This window comes from Pseudophryne corroboree, chromosome 11 (genome assembly GCF_028390025.1).
Source record: "Pseudophryne corroboree isolate aPseCor3 chromosome 11, aPseCor3.hap2, whole genome shotgun sequence".
NCBI classification, from domain to species: Eukaryota; Metazoa; Chordata; class Amphibia; order Anura; family Myobatrachidae; genus Pseudophryne; species Pseudophryne corroboree.
Window position 1 is genome coordinate 320,290,104 of NC_086454.1, and position 18,317 is coordinate 320,308,420.

The following is an 18,317-nucleotide window of genomic DNA, read 5'->3' on the forward strand; positions in this document are numbered from 1 at the left end:
TCCAAATTCACATTCTCTATGGGATGCAGTAATTACATTGGTCAGTAACAATGTCGACACCACAATTTAATCAGGCAACATATTGACATGTTCAGAAAGTCAACATTGAAAGGTTAGAGTAAAGAGCCCTACACATTTAAATATCCGCCGCCGAGCCGCCCAACGGCGGGTACGGCTGACCCGGCGGCGGGGGGGGGGGGGGGGGAGTGAAGTTTCTTCACTCCCTTGTCACCCGGCTCCATTGAAGTGCAGGCAAATATGGACGAGATCATCCATATTGGCCTGCATGCACAGCCGACGGGGCACCAGCGATGAACGAGCGCGGGGCAGCGCATCGTTCATCGCTGGTGACTCCACACTGAAAGATATGAACATTATCTCGTTCAATAATGAAAGAGATCGTTTATATCTTTGAGGATTGTCGGCCAGTGTGTAGGGCCTATTAGAGGTTCCAAAACTCAGTCCTCAAGGAACCCTAATGCTGGGCATACACTATACAATTATCTGGCAGACAATCTGCCAGATCTGGCTGGCTGAAATTAAAATCTGGTAATGGATGAGAGAAAATTACAGTCGACCATTTGCTCCCAAACACTGGAAAATGCACAAAAACTGATGTTCATACAAATTGGTTAAATCCGTGATTTAACCAATTTGTCTGAACAACAACTTTTGTCCATTTCCCAGTGTTTGGGAGCAAAAGGTTGACTGTCATTTGCTCTCATCCATTATCAGATTTTCATTCCGACCAGCCAGATTATCTGACAGATAATTGTATAGTGTATGCCCAGCATAACAGTCCAGGCTTTAAGGATATCCATGGCTGAGCATAGATGGTTAAATTAAATTTATTGAGGTACCAATTAAGTCACCTGTGCCCAAGCTCAGTTATCCATAAAACTAGACTGTAAAGCTGGGCATACACTATACAATTATCTGGCAGATCTGGCTGGTTGGAATGGAAATCTGGTAATGGATCAGAGCAAATGACAACCGACCATCGTGGTCTGCAAATCCAACAGGTGCATTTATACAAAGGTATTAGTGGGATGACTAGGTGCCAGCTGGGCTCCCATAGCAAATCATTGTACTATACAGCTGAGGCAGTTAATGGGAGAAAGACAGCTGCACCCCAGGCAACCCCTGATTGCACAACAAGACCCTGCAATCCGCTCTAGTAATGTGGGACTGAAACAAAACAATTGCAGTGATAATGGGGGTAATTCTGAGTTGATCGCAGCAGGATTTTTGTTAGCAGTTGGGCAAAACCATGTGCACTGCAGGGGAGGCCGATGTAACATGTGCAGAGAGAGTTAGATTTGGGTGGGTTATTTTGTTTCTGTGCAGGGTAAATGCTGGCTGCTTTATTTTTACACTGCAATTTAGATTGCAGATTGAACACACCCCACCCAAATCTAACTCTCTCTGCACATGTTATATCTGCCTCCCCTGCAGTGCACATGGTTTTGCCCAACTGCTAACAAAATTCCTGCTGCGATCAACTCAGAATTACCCCCCCGTGTTTGGTAGTTTTGGTTCACGTGGCTGCAACAAATAAATGCATGTTACTCTGATTACAGACTGTCCTATGCAGTGTGTTTCCGCTGCTCTCTCATTTGTGGGTCTCATATGCCCAGCCTCACATCAGGCTACAGGGCACAATTTTGAAGATGCAACTGATCAGGGGGCCCTGATAACCTACAAGTGGGGGAGATGAATATCAGAAAGCAGGGTGATCTCTACTTGGGAACAGAAGTGGGGCAGTCAGGATCTGTCACATCCAAATGAATATTTCCAGAACATCACAGGACAATACATTTGAAGTCTGTCATAGTGTTTTCTGGAACTGCAGCTCTCACGTTAGGGGGTCATGGTGGATGTATTCAGGGCCGGAGCAAGGTCTCGCTGCACCCTAGGCAAATCTTCAGCCTAGCGCCCCCTACCCTGTAGACCCCCACCAATACCACCAACAGCTCTCGGAGGGGAAATGCAGGTGGCCACTAAGTGGGCTGGGGTGAATTGCATCATCATACCTATACAGAGAAAAGGGACAACACTCAAAGACTTTTAAAGTTTTTGTGACTGTTCACAATATACTTTCACTTTAAAAGTTCTTCAGCGCCGTCTATTCTTTATATACTCTATAATACTGTATATGGGGTCTGGTGGGCATATTTAATTGTAGTTGGGTATGGGATGCCACCAGTCAGAATACCTACAGCAGCATCCCGACCACCATAATATCAAAATTATCCCTCCCCCCAGCCTAACCCTAACCTTCCCCGTCACACTAACATTCAGGATGCCGGCTGTTGGGATTCTGAATGCAACATCCTGTCCGTCGCCTTTAACTGTATGTGTATACATACATATATACGCACAGACATACATATATTTGTATGCTCCTTATTGTGTTCCATCCATCCATCTGTAGGTTCATTACTAACCCGCATTCATGCTTCAGTTTTTTGCTAGATGAATTCAGTGGCGCCCTCCAGTGGCTGGCACCCCTAGGCAGCTGCCTAAAGCTGCCTAATGGTAGAGCCGGCCATGGATGTATTACCGCAGCACATCACGGCAACCAATGAAGAGCGCAGGCAACAGGCGTTTGTGAAAATGGTGATTTACCAGGTATACTATAGCTGAAAACTGGTAGTGAGTGGATAGGTTGCATTATGTGATGTCATTGGTTCCTAGGCTGCATTTTGAGTGATGTCACTGAATTCTAGTATAAGGATAGGCTGCACTCTCAGTGAGGTCACTGTTTCTATAATTGGCAGAAGTCTTATTGTGAGTGACTAAAAACAACCATTCACTTACCTGTGATGCAGTAGAGCAGGGGTGGGGAACCTCCGGCTCGCGGGCCGTAAAAGGCCCGCAAAGTCGTTTGTTCCGGCCCACCCGCTGCTGTATGTCAGCGAGACACGCCGTCCCTCAGTCCAGCGGCGGCGTGTCTCAGCTGTCAGGGCAGGGAGGAGAGCGCTGCTATGTCCGGCGGCAGCGGCAGGTACGATCTCAAACCAGCCGCCGGTTCGTGAGCCATTCAGAGCTCATGGACCGGCAGCCAATCAGGAGCAGCCGCTGCCGGTCTGCGAGCTCTGACTGGCTCACGAACAGACGGCTGGTTTGAGGTCCTACACGCTGCCGCCCAACATAGCTGCGCTCTCCTCCCTGCCCTGACCCCCTAACAGCTGAGACACGCCACCGCCGGACGGAGCACTAAGGGGCAGGAGAGGCGCACGCTACGCTCTCCTCCCCTCCCCTGACACGCAGCAGCGGCTACACCAATTTTGTGGCATGCAAACCCAGTACCACTAAGGTGCATACCGTATATATTCGAGTATAAGCCAACCTTTTCAGCACTTTTTTTTGTGCTGAAAAAGCCCCCTTGGCTTATACTTGAGTCAGTGTGGAGGGACACGGAGGGCACAGCGCGTGCCTCTCCTGTGTCCCTCCTGCGTCTCCGGCGGGTCTATTAAATGAAGTACCCGTTCGTGAGCTCTGATTGGCTCACGAACCGACACTTCATGTAACAGACCCGCCGCCGGAGGGACACAGGAGAGGCGCGCGCTGTGCCCTCCTTCACAAGACAGCGTGGGAGCGGCGGACGGTAAGTTATACCAGGCACTGGGGGAGCATATTTGGCACTTGTGGGGGGGACATATGTGGCACTGAGGGGTCATGCATATCTGGCAGTATGAGGCCATATCTGGCACTGTGGGGGCATATCTGGTACTATGAGGGCATATCTGGCACTGTGGGGGCATATCTGGCACTGTGGGGGCATATCTGGCAGTATGAGGGCTGTGTACGGCTAGAGCTGCATTTCCCACCCTAGGCTTATACTCGAGTCAATAAGTTTTCCCAGGTTTTTGTGGTAAAATTAGGTGCCTCGGCTTATATTCGGGTCGAGTATATACGGTAATTACGAGGGGGCAGGCTAATTTTTAAGTTGATCATTTTTGTATGGCCCCCGAAGGATTTTATAAATATCCAAATGGCCCTTGGTAGAAAAAAGGTTCCTCACCCCTGCAGTAGAGCCTCAGAAGCCACATAATAACATTGCATCCTTTGATATGTACATAATCTACTATTTATTTTCTATTTTAGTGTGGAGAAAGATCTATACAAAAAAAAAAAATCTTAGTGTTTTCATTTGCAGTTTGTCCATCTTAGAGCCGACAATTCAGTCATACGCAGATGATCCAGGCCAGCAGCATCAGCAGCAGTTGTTTTCAGGAGATCCCGTCCGACTCTGTTGGAGCGCAGTTCTAGATTTCATCGTGCCAGTCGGGGTGGGGGGTGTGACGATTATGTCGGGGACACTCCGGCCACTATTGGATAATTTGCTGGGGGTCTCTTCACTGCGGTTACCAATCTGCAGTCCTGGAAACATAAGACCGGTAAGAGTTAGGACTGCGACCTAAGAATAAACTACGGAGGTCAGCTTTCAAAGGCTGAGGTCACTGTAAGGAACACACTGCCTACTTCTTATGTTTAACATTTCCTGACCACCGACTATATACTCCTCAGCGTCTAGATCAGGAATTCTCATATGTGAGCACGTCTGTGGCTCTAGTATACAAATGAGGGGGGAGGAGCCAGATAGCTGTAAATGGCAAAAGATCGCCCGCAGCCAGTGCCAGATTAAGGTCCTAATGGGCCTGGAGCTGAAATTTCTGAAGGGCCTATTATGTGCCACTGCAGGGGGTGCGACCAGCATGGTGGGTGTGTGGCTACTGATATGGGGGTGTGATGAGTGCTATATATATATATATATATATATATATATATATATATATATATATATATAATGTGTGTATGAGTGGGTGTAGTATGGCGAGCGCAAAGGAGCCCCTTGCAGGCTCGCTGCGCTCGCCACGCTGCGGGCTCGGTGGCGCGCTAAGCGCGCCACACTATTTTATTCTCCCTCCAGGGGGGTCGTGGACCCCCACGAGGGAGAATAGTTGTCGGTATGCCGGGTGTCGGGATTCCGGCGCTGGTATACTGTGCGCCGGGATCCCGACATTCGGCATACAGAAGACCACCCGTATGAGTGTATGTATGCATGTGAAAAATAGAAAGCTCTCAGCACTTAAATGCCCAATTATTTCCAACAGCGTCAACACATGCGCTGTACCAGCTTTTATTCCATTAGATGGAGGAGAGGGCACTCACTGGACTTTATCAAATATCAAATGTTTATTGACCAAAACTCATAGCAAAAAGTCAGAGTCAGCATTTTGATTCCTCTGAACATTTGGGGCAGCATCAAAGCACAAGTGCAGCAGATCAGGCAGAGATTACAGCACTGTCTCACAGGCCTTTCTACTTATACCATCAGAACCATGGGGCAGATGTATTAACATGGAGAAGGCATAAGGAAGTGATAAACCAGTGATATGTGCAAGGTGATAATGGCACCAGCCAATCAGATCCTAACTGTTATTTACATATTGGAGCTGATTGGCTGGTGCCTTTACCACCTTGCACATATCACTGGTTTATCACTTCCTTATGCCTTCTCCAGGATAATACATCTGCCCCCATGTGTAAAAAAGGCTCCAAACTACATGTGTTCCACCTTGGAATGCCTGGCCTCCCCTGAAGTAATATCAGTTCCTCTACCAGTGGTTCCCAAACTTTTTTAAATCAAGGCGCCCTATAGCATCAGAAATTTTTTTCACGTCGACCCTAGGCCAACAGTTTCTTGTTGAGAAATTTAGAAAGAAATATTATATTAAGTAAATTTTGTTTATATGTCATCCTAAGGTTCAATTATGAGGTGAGGGACAAGATTAACTTCTGTCTTTCCAAATATTTTATGATTGACAGCCACCAGCACTGGTTTTGCTTACAACCCCACCAATCCAAGGTACCCCTGCAAGAGTCACCCCAGGGTGCCACGGCACACAAGGACAGATGTACTAAGCAGTGAACATAGTGGAGAAGTGAGCCACTGGACAAGTTGCCCATGGTAACCAATCAGCATTGAAGTAACATTTATAATTTGCATACTACTGTATAAATATATACAGAGCAACTGATTGGTTACCATGGCCAACTTCTCCACTGGCTCACTTCCCCACTCTTTTCAATGCTTAGTACATCTTCCCCATACTTTGAAAACCACTGTCCTGTACTGAAGCAACAATATTAACATAAGGTCCAAGCACAACAGAAAACAGAACACTTAAGTCATGTAATTGGTTAGGCAAAGTTCTACCGCTCTGCCTGTAACCTCAGGGTATCACATGAACATCATGTGGTACTGATGCACCAGAACTGTGCGTCTCATGCTGGAACAGAAAACTGGATATCTACAGCTACGGTAGCTACTCCCATGGAACGCAAACAACTTCTAATGCAGCTACCAGTTACCAAGTAACATCAGTGCACACGGACTAATAAGGACCAAGGTGGTCATTCCGAGTTTATCGCTCGCTAGCAGTTTTTAGAAGCCGTGCAAACGCATTGTCGCCGCCCACCGGGGAGTGTATTTTCGCTTAGCAGAAGTGCGAACGCCTGTGCAGCAGAGCGCCTGCAAAAACTTTTTGTGCAAAACAAGACCAGCCCTGGACTTACTCTTCATGTGCGTTGTTTCTAACGTTGGAGGGAAGGCTTTTGACGTCACACACCCGCCCAGCATTCACCCAGCCACGCCTGCGTTTTCCTTGGCACGCCTGTGTTTTTCTAAGCACTCCCTGAAACGGTCAGTTGCCACCCAGAAACGCCCACTTCATGTCAATCTTCTTGCGGCCACCAGTGAGAATGAAAACGTAGCTAGAACCTGTGCAAAACCACAAAGGCCTTTGTACCCGTATGTCGCACGTGCGCATTGCAGTTCATGCGCAGAAATGCAGATTTTTAGCCTGATCGCTGCGCTGCGAACAACGGCAGCTAGCGATCAACTCGGAATGACCCCCAATATCATAGCACTGATCCAAAGATTTGAAGGACTAGCTAAATTACAGGAATAATTTTGAACATCCCTTTATCTCATGGCTCCAATGGGAGAACATACCTACGCAACAATACTAGCAAACGCAATCTAATATGAGCAAATTACAAATATTTATATTTGTATGCATATATACATTATATATATAATTCTATACACACATACATAATATACATTAACCTACCAGTATATTTTTGGATTGTGGGAGGAAACCTGAGTACCCGGAGTAAACCCACACACGCACAGGGAGAATATACAAACTCCACACAGTTAGACCATGGTGGAAATTGAACCCATGACCTCAGTGCTGTGAGGCAGTAATGCTAACCATTACACCATCTGTACTATCGAATATATATAATGAACCCCCTGTGTAATGCTACGGCTTCACCGGAGAAAGCATAGGCGGCACTTCTGACGTTTTTTTAAGTGATATATTATTCGATCGACTTTATTTATGGATTTCAATTGAATAACATATATCACTTGAAAAAACGTCAGGAGTGCCGCTTATTCTTTCTCTAGTGGAGCCGTAACGTTACACAGGGGATTCGTAGAAACACAGGAAAAACAAAAACACAGGGAAAAAAAACTGATTCATCCCCTTTACATTATTTGTCATTTTTGCTCCTTATAGTAATACCCCTTCTACTTTATGCCACACACCGCAATGCCCATTACGCTTTATGCCACACACAATGCCCATTACACATTCTGCCACACACCATAATGCCCATTACACATTCTGCCACACACCATAATGCCCATTACACATTGTGCCACACACCTTAATGCCCATTCCACATTATGCCACACATCGTAATGCCTATTACCCATTATGCCAAACACTGTAACACCTATTATACGTTATGCCACACATCATAATGCCTATTACACATTATTCCACACACCATAACACCTATTACACACGTTATGCCACACATCATAATGCCCATTCCACATTAAGCCACACACCATAACACCTATTACACATTATGCCACACATCATAATGCCCATTCCACATTAAGCCACACACCATAACACCTATTACACATTATGCCACACATCATAATGCCCATTCCACATTATGCCATACATTACAATGCCTATTACACGTTATGCCAGACACTGTAATGCCCATTACACATTATGCCACATACAGTTATGCCCCCGACACCATTTTATGCTCCACAGTAAACATTAAGGGACTAATAAAGAAGTGGAGGAATATGCCCTAAGTAGGTACACTGGAATGTGATGAACATACAAAAAAAAAAAACACATTTTTATAGTCCGATGTATCTGAAGGTGGGTTTAGCCCCAAAATACTTACAGCAGGCCACTATGCTGATGCCTTTAAAATAAGGCCATTTTCAAGAGGCAGGTAGAGGACTGCGTGCTCCAGAGGCTGCATTTTCGGGAACCTGCCGAACCCCACGTGGGTGCCCAGTAGGCTCTAGCGGCAGCAGGTGCGTGAACCAGGCACGCCCCACACTGGCAGCAGTGGTGGCGGCTATATTAACTGGGTGCATCGCACGTGGGTGCCCCACAGGCTCCATCGGTGGTGGGTTCGGGAATCGGGTGCACCACACATGGGCATCTGGTGGGCTCCAGCGGCGGCTATGGGAACGGTGTACAGTGCACCCCACGTGGGCACCCTGCAGGTTCCAGTGGCGGTGGGTGCGAGAACCGGGTGCACCCCGAGTGGACACATAAGAAGAGTAGCTTCCTTGCTTGTAAACAGTGCAGCAGGCCTGTACAGTGTCAATGGCTCTGCACACTACTATTCATTAAAAAAACAACTTTCGAGTCAGTGAGGGTATGCCATACCGCTGCCACACATACATACACTAGATACATAGATAGAGGTATATGTCCACATATGTATAAAAAAAAGAAAAAATAAGAATTTACTCACCGGTAATTCTATTTCTCGTAGTCCGTAGTGGATGCTGGGGACTCCGTCAGGACCATGGGGAATAGCGGCTCCGCAGGAGACAGGGCACAAAATTTTAAAGTTTGACCACTAGGTGGTGTGTACTGGCTCCTCCCCCTATGACCCTCCTCCAAGCCTCAGTTAGGATACTGTGCCCGGACGAGCGTACACAATAAGGAAGGATTTTGAATCCCGGGTAAGACTCATACCAGCCACACCAATCACACCGTACAACTTGTGATCTGAACCCAGTTAACAGTATGATAACGTAGGAGCCTCTGAAAAGATGGCTCACAACAATAAACAACCCGATTTTTTTGTAACAATAACTATGTACAAGTATTGCAGACAATCCGCACTTGGGATGGGCGCCCAGCATCCACTACGGACTACGAGAAATAGAATTACCGGTGAGTAAATTCTTATTTTCTCTGACGTCCTAGTGGATGCTGGGGACTCCGTCAGGACCATGGGGATTATACCAAAGCTCCCAAACGGGCGGGAGAGTGCGGATGACTCTGCAGCACCGAATGAGAGAACTCCAGGTCCTCCTTAGCCAGGGTATCAAATTTGTAGAATTTTACAAACGTGTTCTCCCCTGACCACGTAGCTGCTCGGCAGAGTTGTAATGCCGAGACCCCTCGGGCAGCCGCCCAAGATGAGCCCACCTTCCTTGTGGAGTGGGCATTGACAGATTTAGGCTGTGGCAGGCCTGCCACAGAATGTGCCAGTTGAATTGTGCTACAAATCCAACGAGCAATCGTCTGCTTAGAAGCAGGAGCACCCAGCTTGTTGGGTGCATACAGTATAAACAGCGAGTCAGATTTTCTGACTCCAGCCGTCCTTGAAATATATATTTTCAATGCTCTGACAACGTCCAGCAACTTGGAATCCTCCAAATCGCTAGTAGCCGCAGGCACCACAATAGGCTGGTTCAGGTGAAACGCTGATACCACCTTAGGCAGAAAATGAGGACGCGTCCTCAATTCTGCCCTGTCCGAATGGAAAATCAGATATGGGCTTTTATACGATAAAGCCGCCAATTCCGACACTCTCCTGGCTGAAGCCAGGGCCAGTAGCATGGTTACTTTCCATGTAAGATATTTCAAATCTACCGATTTGAGTGGCTCAAACCAATGGGATTTGAGAAAATCCAAAACTACATTGAGATCCCACGGAGCCACTGGGGGCACAACCGGGGGCTGTATATGTAGTACTCCTTTTACAAAAGTCTGGACTTCAGGAACTGAAGCCAATTCTTTCTGGAAGAAAATCGACAGGGCCGAAATTTGAACCTTAATGGACCCTAATTTGAGGCCCATAGATAATCCTGTTTGCAGGAAATGTAGGAATCGACCCAGTTGAAATTCCTCTGTCGGGGCCTTCCTGGCCTCACACCATGCAACATATTTTCTCCAAATGCGGTGATAATGTTGTGCAGTCACCTCCTTCCTGGCTTTGACCAGGGTAGGGATGACCTCTTCCGGAATGCCTTTTTCCCTTAGGATCCGGCGTTCAACCGCCATGCCGTCAAACGCAGCCGCGGTAAGTCTTGGAATAGACACGGTCCCTGCTGAAGCAGATCCCTTCTTAGAGGTAGAGGCCACGGATCTTCCGTGAGCATCTCCTGAAGTTCCGGGTACCAAGTCCTTCTTGGCCAGTCCGGAGCCACTAGTATCGTTCTTACTCCCCTTTGCCGTATAATTCTCAGTACCTTGGGTATGAGAGGCAGAGGAGGGTACACATACACTGACTGGTACACCCATGGTGTTACCAGAGCGTCCACAGCTATTGCCTGAGGGTCTCTTGACCTGGCGCAATACCTGTCCAGTTTTTTGTTGAGGCGGGACGCCATCATGTCCACCATTGGTCTTTCCCAATGGACTACAATCATGTGGAAGACTTCTGGATGAAGTCCCCACTCTCCCGGGTGAAGATCGTGTCTGCTGAGGAAGTCTGCTTCCCAGTTGTCCACTCCCGGGATGAACACTGCTGACAGTGCTATCACATGATTTTCCGCCCAGCGAAGAATCCTTGCAGCTTCTGCCATTGCCCTCCTGCTTCTTGTGCCGCCCTGTCTGTTTACGTGGGCGACTGCCGTGATGTTGTCCGACTGGATCAACACCGGCTGACCCTGAAGCAGAGGTTTTGCCAGGCTTAGAGCATTGTAGATTGCTCTTAGTTCCAGTATATTTATGTGAAGAGACGTTTCCAGGCTTGACCACACGCCCTGGAAGTTTCTTCCTTGTGTGACCGCTCCCCAGCCTCTCAGGCTGGCATCCGTGGTCACTAGGACCCAGTTCTGTATGCCGAATCTGCGGCCCTCTAACAGATGAGCACTCTGCAACCACCATAGCAGAGAGACCCTTGTCCTTGTCGACAATTTTATCCGCTGATGCATCTGCAGATGCGATCCGGACCATTTGTCTAGCAGATCCCACTGAAAAATTCGTGCATGGAATCTGCCGAATGGAATCGCTTCGTAAGAAGCCACCATTTTTCCCAGGACTCTTGTGCATTGATGCACAGACACTGTCCCTGGTTTTAGGAGGTTCCTGACGAGTTCGGATAACTCCCTGGCTTTCTCCTCCGGAAGAAATACCTTTTTCTGAACAGTGTCCAGAATCATCCCTAGGAACAGCAGACGTGTCGTCGGGATCAGTTGGGATTTTGGAAAATTCAGAATCCACCCGTGCTGTTGGAGCACTACTTGAGTTAGTGCTACTCCGACCTCCAGCTGTTCTCTGGATCTTGCCCTAATCAGGAGATCGTCCAAGTAAGGGATAATTAATACGCCTTCTCTTCGAAGAAGGATCTCTTCCAGATTCGCTATCACTGCTCTGAGTGACTCCATCTTGAACTTGAATTTTTGTATGTACAGGTTCAGAGATTTCAGATTTAGAATAGGTCTTACCGAGCCGTCCGGCTTCGGTACCACAAATAGCGTGGAGTAATACCCCTTTCCCTGTTGTAGAAGGGGTACCTTGATTATCACCTGCTGAGAATACAGCTTGTGAATGGCTTCCAATACCGTCGCCCTGTCTGAGGGAGACGTTGGCAAAGCAGATTTTAGGAACCGGCGAGGGGGAGACTTCTCGAATTCCAACCTGTAACCCTGAGATACTACCTGCAGGATCCAGGGGTCCACCTGCGAGTGAGCCCACTGTGCGCTGAAATTCTTGAGGCGACCCCCCACCGCCCCTGAGTCCGCTTGTAAGGTCCCAGCGTCATGCTGAGGCCTTTGCAGAAGCCGGGGAGGACTTCTGCTCCTGGGAAGGGGCTGCTTGCTGCAGTCTCTTACCCTTTCCTTTGCCTCGGGGCAAATATGAATGTCCTTTTGCTCGCTTGTTCTTATAGGAACGAAAGGACTGCGGCTGAAAAGACTGCGTCTTTTTCTGCTGGGAGGGGACTTGAGGTAAAAAGGTGGACTTCCCGGCTGTTGCCGTGGCTACCAAATCCGATAGACCGACCCCAAATAATTCCTCCCCTTTATACGGCAATACTTCCATATGCCGTTTGGAATCCGCATCGCCTGACCACTGTCGTGTCCATAGACTTCTTCTGGCAGATATGGACATCGCACTTACTCTTGATGCCAGAGTGCAGATATCCCTCTGTGCATCTCGCATATAAAGGAATGCATCCTTTAATTGCTCTATAGTCAATAAAATACTGTCCCTATCCAGGGTATCAATATTTTCAGTCAGGGAATCCGACCAAGCCACCCCAGCACTGCACATCCAGGCTGAGGCGATTGCTGGTCGCAGTATAACACCAGTATGTGTGTATATACTTTTTAGAGTATTTTCCAGCCTCCTATCAGCTGGATCCTTGAGGGCGGCCGTATCAGGAGACGGTAACGCCACTTGTTTGGATAAACGTGTGAGCGCCTTGTCCACCCTAGGGGGTGTTTCCCAGCGCGCCCTAACCTCTGGCGGGAAAGGGTATAACGCCAATAACTTCTTTGAAATTAGCAGTTTTTTATCAGGGGTAACCCACGCTTCATCACACACGTCATTCAATTCCTCTGATTCAGGAAAAACTACAGGTAGTTTTTTCAGACCCCACATAATACCCCTTTTTGTGGTACTTGCAGTATCAGAGATATGCAAAGCCTCCTTCATTGCCGTGATCATATAACGTGTGGCCCTACTGGAAAATACGTTCGTTTCTTCACCGTCGACACTAGATTCGGTGTCCGTGTCTGGGTCTGTGTCGACCGACTGAGGCAAAGGGCGTTTTACAGCCCCTGACGGTGTTTGAGACGCCTGTACAGGTACTAACTGGTTTGCCGGTCGTCTCATGTCGTCAACCGACTTTTGCAGCGTGCTGACATTATCACGTAATTCCATAAACAAAGCCATCCATTCCGGTGTCGACTCCCTAGGGGGTGACATCACCATTACCGGCAATTGCTCCGCCTCCACACCAACATCGTCCTCATACATGTCGACACACACGTACCGACACACAGCAGACACACAGGGAATGCTCTGATAGAAGACAGGACCCCACTAGCCCTTTGGGGAGACAGAGGGAGAGTTTGCCAGCACACACCAAAGCGCTATAATTATATAGGAACAACCTTATATAAGTGTTGTTTCCTTATAGCTGCTTAAATATATATAATATCGCCAAAAAATGCCCCCCCTCTCTGTTTTTTACCCTGTTTCTGTAGTGCAGTGCAGGGGAGAGCCTGGGAGCCTTCCTAGCAGCGGAGCTGTGTAGGAAAATGGCGCTGTGTGCTGAGGAGATAGGCCCCGCCCCCTATTCCGGCGGGCTCTTCTCCCGGTTTTTCTGAGACCTGGCAAGGGTGAAATACATCCATATAGCCTCATGGACTATATGTGATGTATTCTTTTTAGCCAGAAAGGTATTAACATTGCTGCCCAGGGCGCCCCCCCCAGCGCCCTGCACCCTCAGTGACCGCCGGTGTGAAGTGTGCCTGAGCGCAATGGCGCACAGCTGCAGTGCTGTGCGCTACCTCATGAAGACTGAAAAGCCTTCAGCCGCCGGTTTCTGGACCTCTTCTTACTTCGGCATCTGCAAGGGGGTCGGCGGCGCGGCTCCGGTGACCCATCCAGGCTGTACCTGTGATCGTCCCTCTGGAGCTAGTGTCCAGTAGCCTAAGAAGCAAATCCATCCTGCACGCAGGTGAGTTCACTTCTTCTAACCTAGGTCCCTCGTTGCAGTGAGCCTGTTGCCAGCAGGACTCACTGAAAATAATAAAACTATCAAAACTTTTACTCTAAGCAGCTCTTTATGAGAGCCACCTAGATTGCACCCTGCTCGGACGGGCACAAAAACCTAACTGAGGCTTGGAGGAGGGTCATAGGGGGAGGAGCCAGTACACACCACCTAGTGGTCAAACTTTTAAATTTTGTGCCCTGTCTCCTGCGGAGCCGCTATTCCCCATGGTCCTGACGGAGTCCCCAGCATCCACTAGGACGTCAGAGAAAATACGTATATACATATACATACATACATACATACATACATATACACACACACACACACACACACAGTACATATATATATATATATATATATATATATATATATATATATATTCACATTATATACACACACATAGATATATACAGTATACACATATACATGTTTTTATATGCATGTGTGTGTAGTATACATACTGTATGTATGCATGTATATGCACAGTATACACACACACACACACACACATATATTATATATACAGTATATGTTTATATATATATATACACACATACACACACATTTTTATATACATGTGTACAGTATATATATATATATATATCCATTTATTCAAGTTAAAGTCTAAGTTATATACTTATATTACTATCAGTGTAGGAGCCAGGATGAAAGCCAGCACCTCACCTCCCCTCATGATGCTCAATCACGCTGTCTCTCAGGCTCAGTCTGCCTTCACGGAGCAGCCTGTTTCTGCTGCTGTTACAGTATGCTGATCAGCCCATGCTGCTGCGCTGCTACTTCCTTCAGAGCGTGCACGGCGGTGCTGGGGCAGTATTGTCACATGTGCTGACGTCACTGTGTGCGGCGCAGTGAGTCTAGGGCTAGTGAAGCAACCTCCCATTCCGCCGCCATAAGTATACAGTTTGTGCAGCAAGTGCCGCTGGAGGAGGTGAAGGGGGGTCGCGGCCGGGAGGGGGGGCTTTGGACATACTTCGGATGGCTGCTGTAGTAGGAAAACATGTTTTCCTGTCTACAGCAGCAGCAGAGCAGGTGCTTTGGGCCTATTTTGATGGGGGGCCTGGAGCTGCAGCTCCATCCGCCCCATTGTTAATCCGGCCCTGCCCGCAGCAATGTTGCAGCCTGTGATAGAATAATAAGTTATAGCTTGTATTTTACAGATGAACTGCCACCTACACACACTGGGGTATATTTACTAAAATTCGTATTTTCCCGACTGAGGTTAAAGTTCAATCACGAATGACATCGAAAGTGTAAAGTTGCAACTTTGTAACCAATGGTGGGAACTTTGTGGTTAGCGGTGAGGTTACTTTCGGTCAACCGCTGACCACAAAGTTCCCACCATTGGTTACAATGGAGCGCATAGGCGCTACATTGTAACACTGCCGTGTGCTGCCTGTCATACACTACAGGAGCACACAGCCAATCAGGAGGATGCCACAACGTGGCGTTCCCTGATTGGCTGATGGAACCCTCTTAGACAAAAGTCAGGGGGGGTTCCTGGCATTCGGGGAAAGGGGTCCCATGTGAAAACATGGGGCCCCTTTCAGTGCTAGGTCGGGTGTCCGTTTTGTTATTTTGCAAAGTACCAGGATTACAAATGGAGAAAAAGAGGAGCCATCTACACTGGATTTTGTGAGTATAATTTTTTCAACAGGTACACCATGGATTCTACATGGAGAAGAGGACCGACCCTCGTGTGAACATAGGTAAGAATGTGTATATGGAGGTGTGGATGTATGTATTAAACTTTTACTTTCAAGGTGTGTGTCTTCTGTTTTTATTGGGGTATTTTTTTTAGTAGTAGTACTACAGGTACCAGCGGGCCCGGTTTTCCACCGCATGCTGGTACTTGTGGTTCTCCAAGTACCAGCTTGCGGGGGAGGCTTGCTGGGACTTGTAGTACTGCTACTAAAAACAATATTAAATTTTTGACAAAAAGGCTATCAGCCTCCCATCCGCAGCCCTTGGATGGGGGGGGGACAGCCTCGGGCTTCACCCCTGGCCCTTGGGTGGCTGGAGGGGGGGGACCCCTTGATTGAAGGGGTCCCCACTCCTCCAGGGTACCCCGGCCAGGGGTGACTAGTTGGTTATGTAATGCCAGGGCCGCAGGGACCTAGATAAAAGTGTCCCCCGGCTGTGGCATTATGTATCTGGCTAGTGGAGCCCGGTGCTGGTTTCAGAAATATGGGGGACCCCTACGCTTTTTGTCCCCCGTATTTTTGGAACCAGGACCAGGCGCAGAGCCCGGTGCTGGTTGTTTAAATATGGGGGAACCCCTATCATTTTCCCCCCCATATTTTTTCAACCAGGGCCGGCTCAAAGAGCCCGAGGCTGGTTTTGCTTAGGAGGGGGGACCCCACACATTTTTTTTTTTAAATAACACTTTCCCACCCCTTCCCACTGAAAAACATGCACGGATCTCATGGATCCATGCATGCCTATCCGAACACGGTAAAAAAAAGCAGGTCTGGGGTTTTTTTAGCACTTTTTCACGATTTGTATTTCAGCACGGCAGTGTTTGGCTATTGTCGGCAGTGTTTGTGATTTGCACTTTTTAGTAAATGACCGATTTCTACCAAATTCCAGGCGTATTTGACCGATGGTGTATTGATTCGTAATTTTTTCCTTGGACTTCCAAAATAATACGAATGCCCTCATCACTGCCGTGATTTGAGTTTAGTAAATTCCCGAGATGACACTTTGAAGAAAAAACATCATCTCGGTCAAAATCGGGACCTTAGTAAATATACCCCATTGTATGAATGTGAATTGTGGGCTGCAGCTGATAAATCTGCTAGACACCAGCTTGGAAAAACATTCATGGAGCCTAATATATTCGAAGAAGGAAGGTTGTGGATCCGCACCAGCCAGAATGAAAGAATATTTTGAATGAATATAACGGAAACCAAAATTCTAACTGCTCTTGTTAATACGAAACTGTAATTAGTTTGGTGGTGCTCCCACTAATTTTGTAGAATGGACTACATGAAGACAAAGACAAAAAGACAAAATAACATTTTTTGGAAGCACTCTTATGATAATGAATAATAAATAAATAAAGGGAAAAAACGTGTTGGTCTCTTCACTGTAAATGTATTAAAACTTAACCTTTAATCTAATCTCAAATAATATCATCACAAATAGTGAAATTGATATGAAATTAAAAATCTTGATTGCCTTTGCATCAAATATGGTTCAAGATATATAGAGGTGAAAATATCAGATAATTGATGTTTTGGATTTCTTGAAGAAAATTCTGAGATCTCCTAGTGGTCACTGAGTAATTCAGAAGTTGATTATGGTACATAACAAGCTATATAACATAAATGTTTAATACCACATTGGTAATCGAAAACTGTGTATAAACAGCAGTAGAGATAAGAGATATTGTAGTTGAAAAATAATTTCCTAGGAATATGGCCCACGGCACTTAATATTCCCTGGTGGTCTCCCATCCAAGTACTGACCAGGCCTCACCTGCTTACCTTCCGAGATCAAACATGATCGAGCGTATTCAGGATAGTATGGCCGTGGGCAGTTGGTTTAGGAATGGAAGGGAAACACTTCTGCTTTCTGTACTTGACCGGAGTGGGGCTCGAAAGAACCCAAATCCTGACTTTCCAGATGAGAGCGTGTATAAGAAGGATACTTCTGCTTTCTGTTGTGATAGTGAATTTGTCTGGGGAGAAGCGTAATGCTTAAGCCCAGGGCTACTATCAACCAGATGAGAGGGTATCAAAGTAAAGAGCAGTTAATGCTTCCTAAATGGCAGTAACTGATGTGCTGGCTGAAGCAATATGCTTGGGTCAGAATGACTGTCAGCCAGAAGCAAGTATATAACGAATTGCAGGTAGAATAAAGAGTAACTCATCAGATTGTTATGCACAGTTTTTGCCTTCAATGAGGAAGTGTGGTGATAGTAATTTGCTAATGATTTGACTAATTAGCAGAATGCTGTACGCAGCAACAGCACATCAGAATAATGGGCAAACAATATCTGATGAAAAAAATGGGCATCAGACCCTGTGTATTCAATTTTTAGTGCTCTAACAGATCACAATCAAAGCAAAATGCTAAATAGTTTCCAGGTAGTATCCAATAAAGCTGAGCACAAGACTTAGGTGGGCATTCCGAGTTGTTCGCTCACTAGCAGTTTTTAGCAGTCATGCAAACGCTATGCCGCCTCCCACTGGGAGTGTATTTTAGCT

General features: G+C 47.0%; 1 long non-coding RNA gene and 1 pseudogene across 2 annotated transcripts in view; both read right to left on the minus strand.

Annotated features, from left to right (window-relative positions):
* Positions 1 to 4,070: 4,070 nt before the first annotated feature.
* Positions 4,071 to 18,317, minus strand: part of LOC134970225 (uncharacterized) — a 45,042-nt gene continuing 30,795 nt past the window's right edge. For both annotated transcript variants that reach the window (XR_010189728.1, XR_010189727.1), the window contains exon 3: positions 4,071 to 4,386. This is a non-coding gene — a long non-coding RNA (uncharacterized LOC134970225). The remainder of the gene's footprint in view (positions 4,387 to 18,317) is intronic.
* LOC134971204 (5S ribosomal RNA) lies at positions 17,528 to 17,645 on the minus strand (annotated as a pseudogene).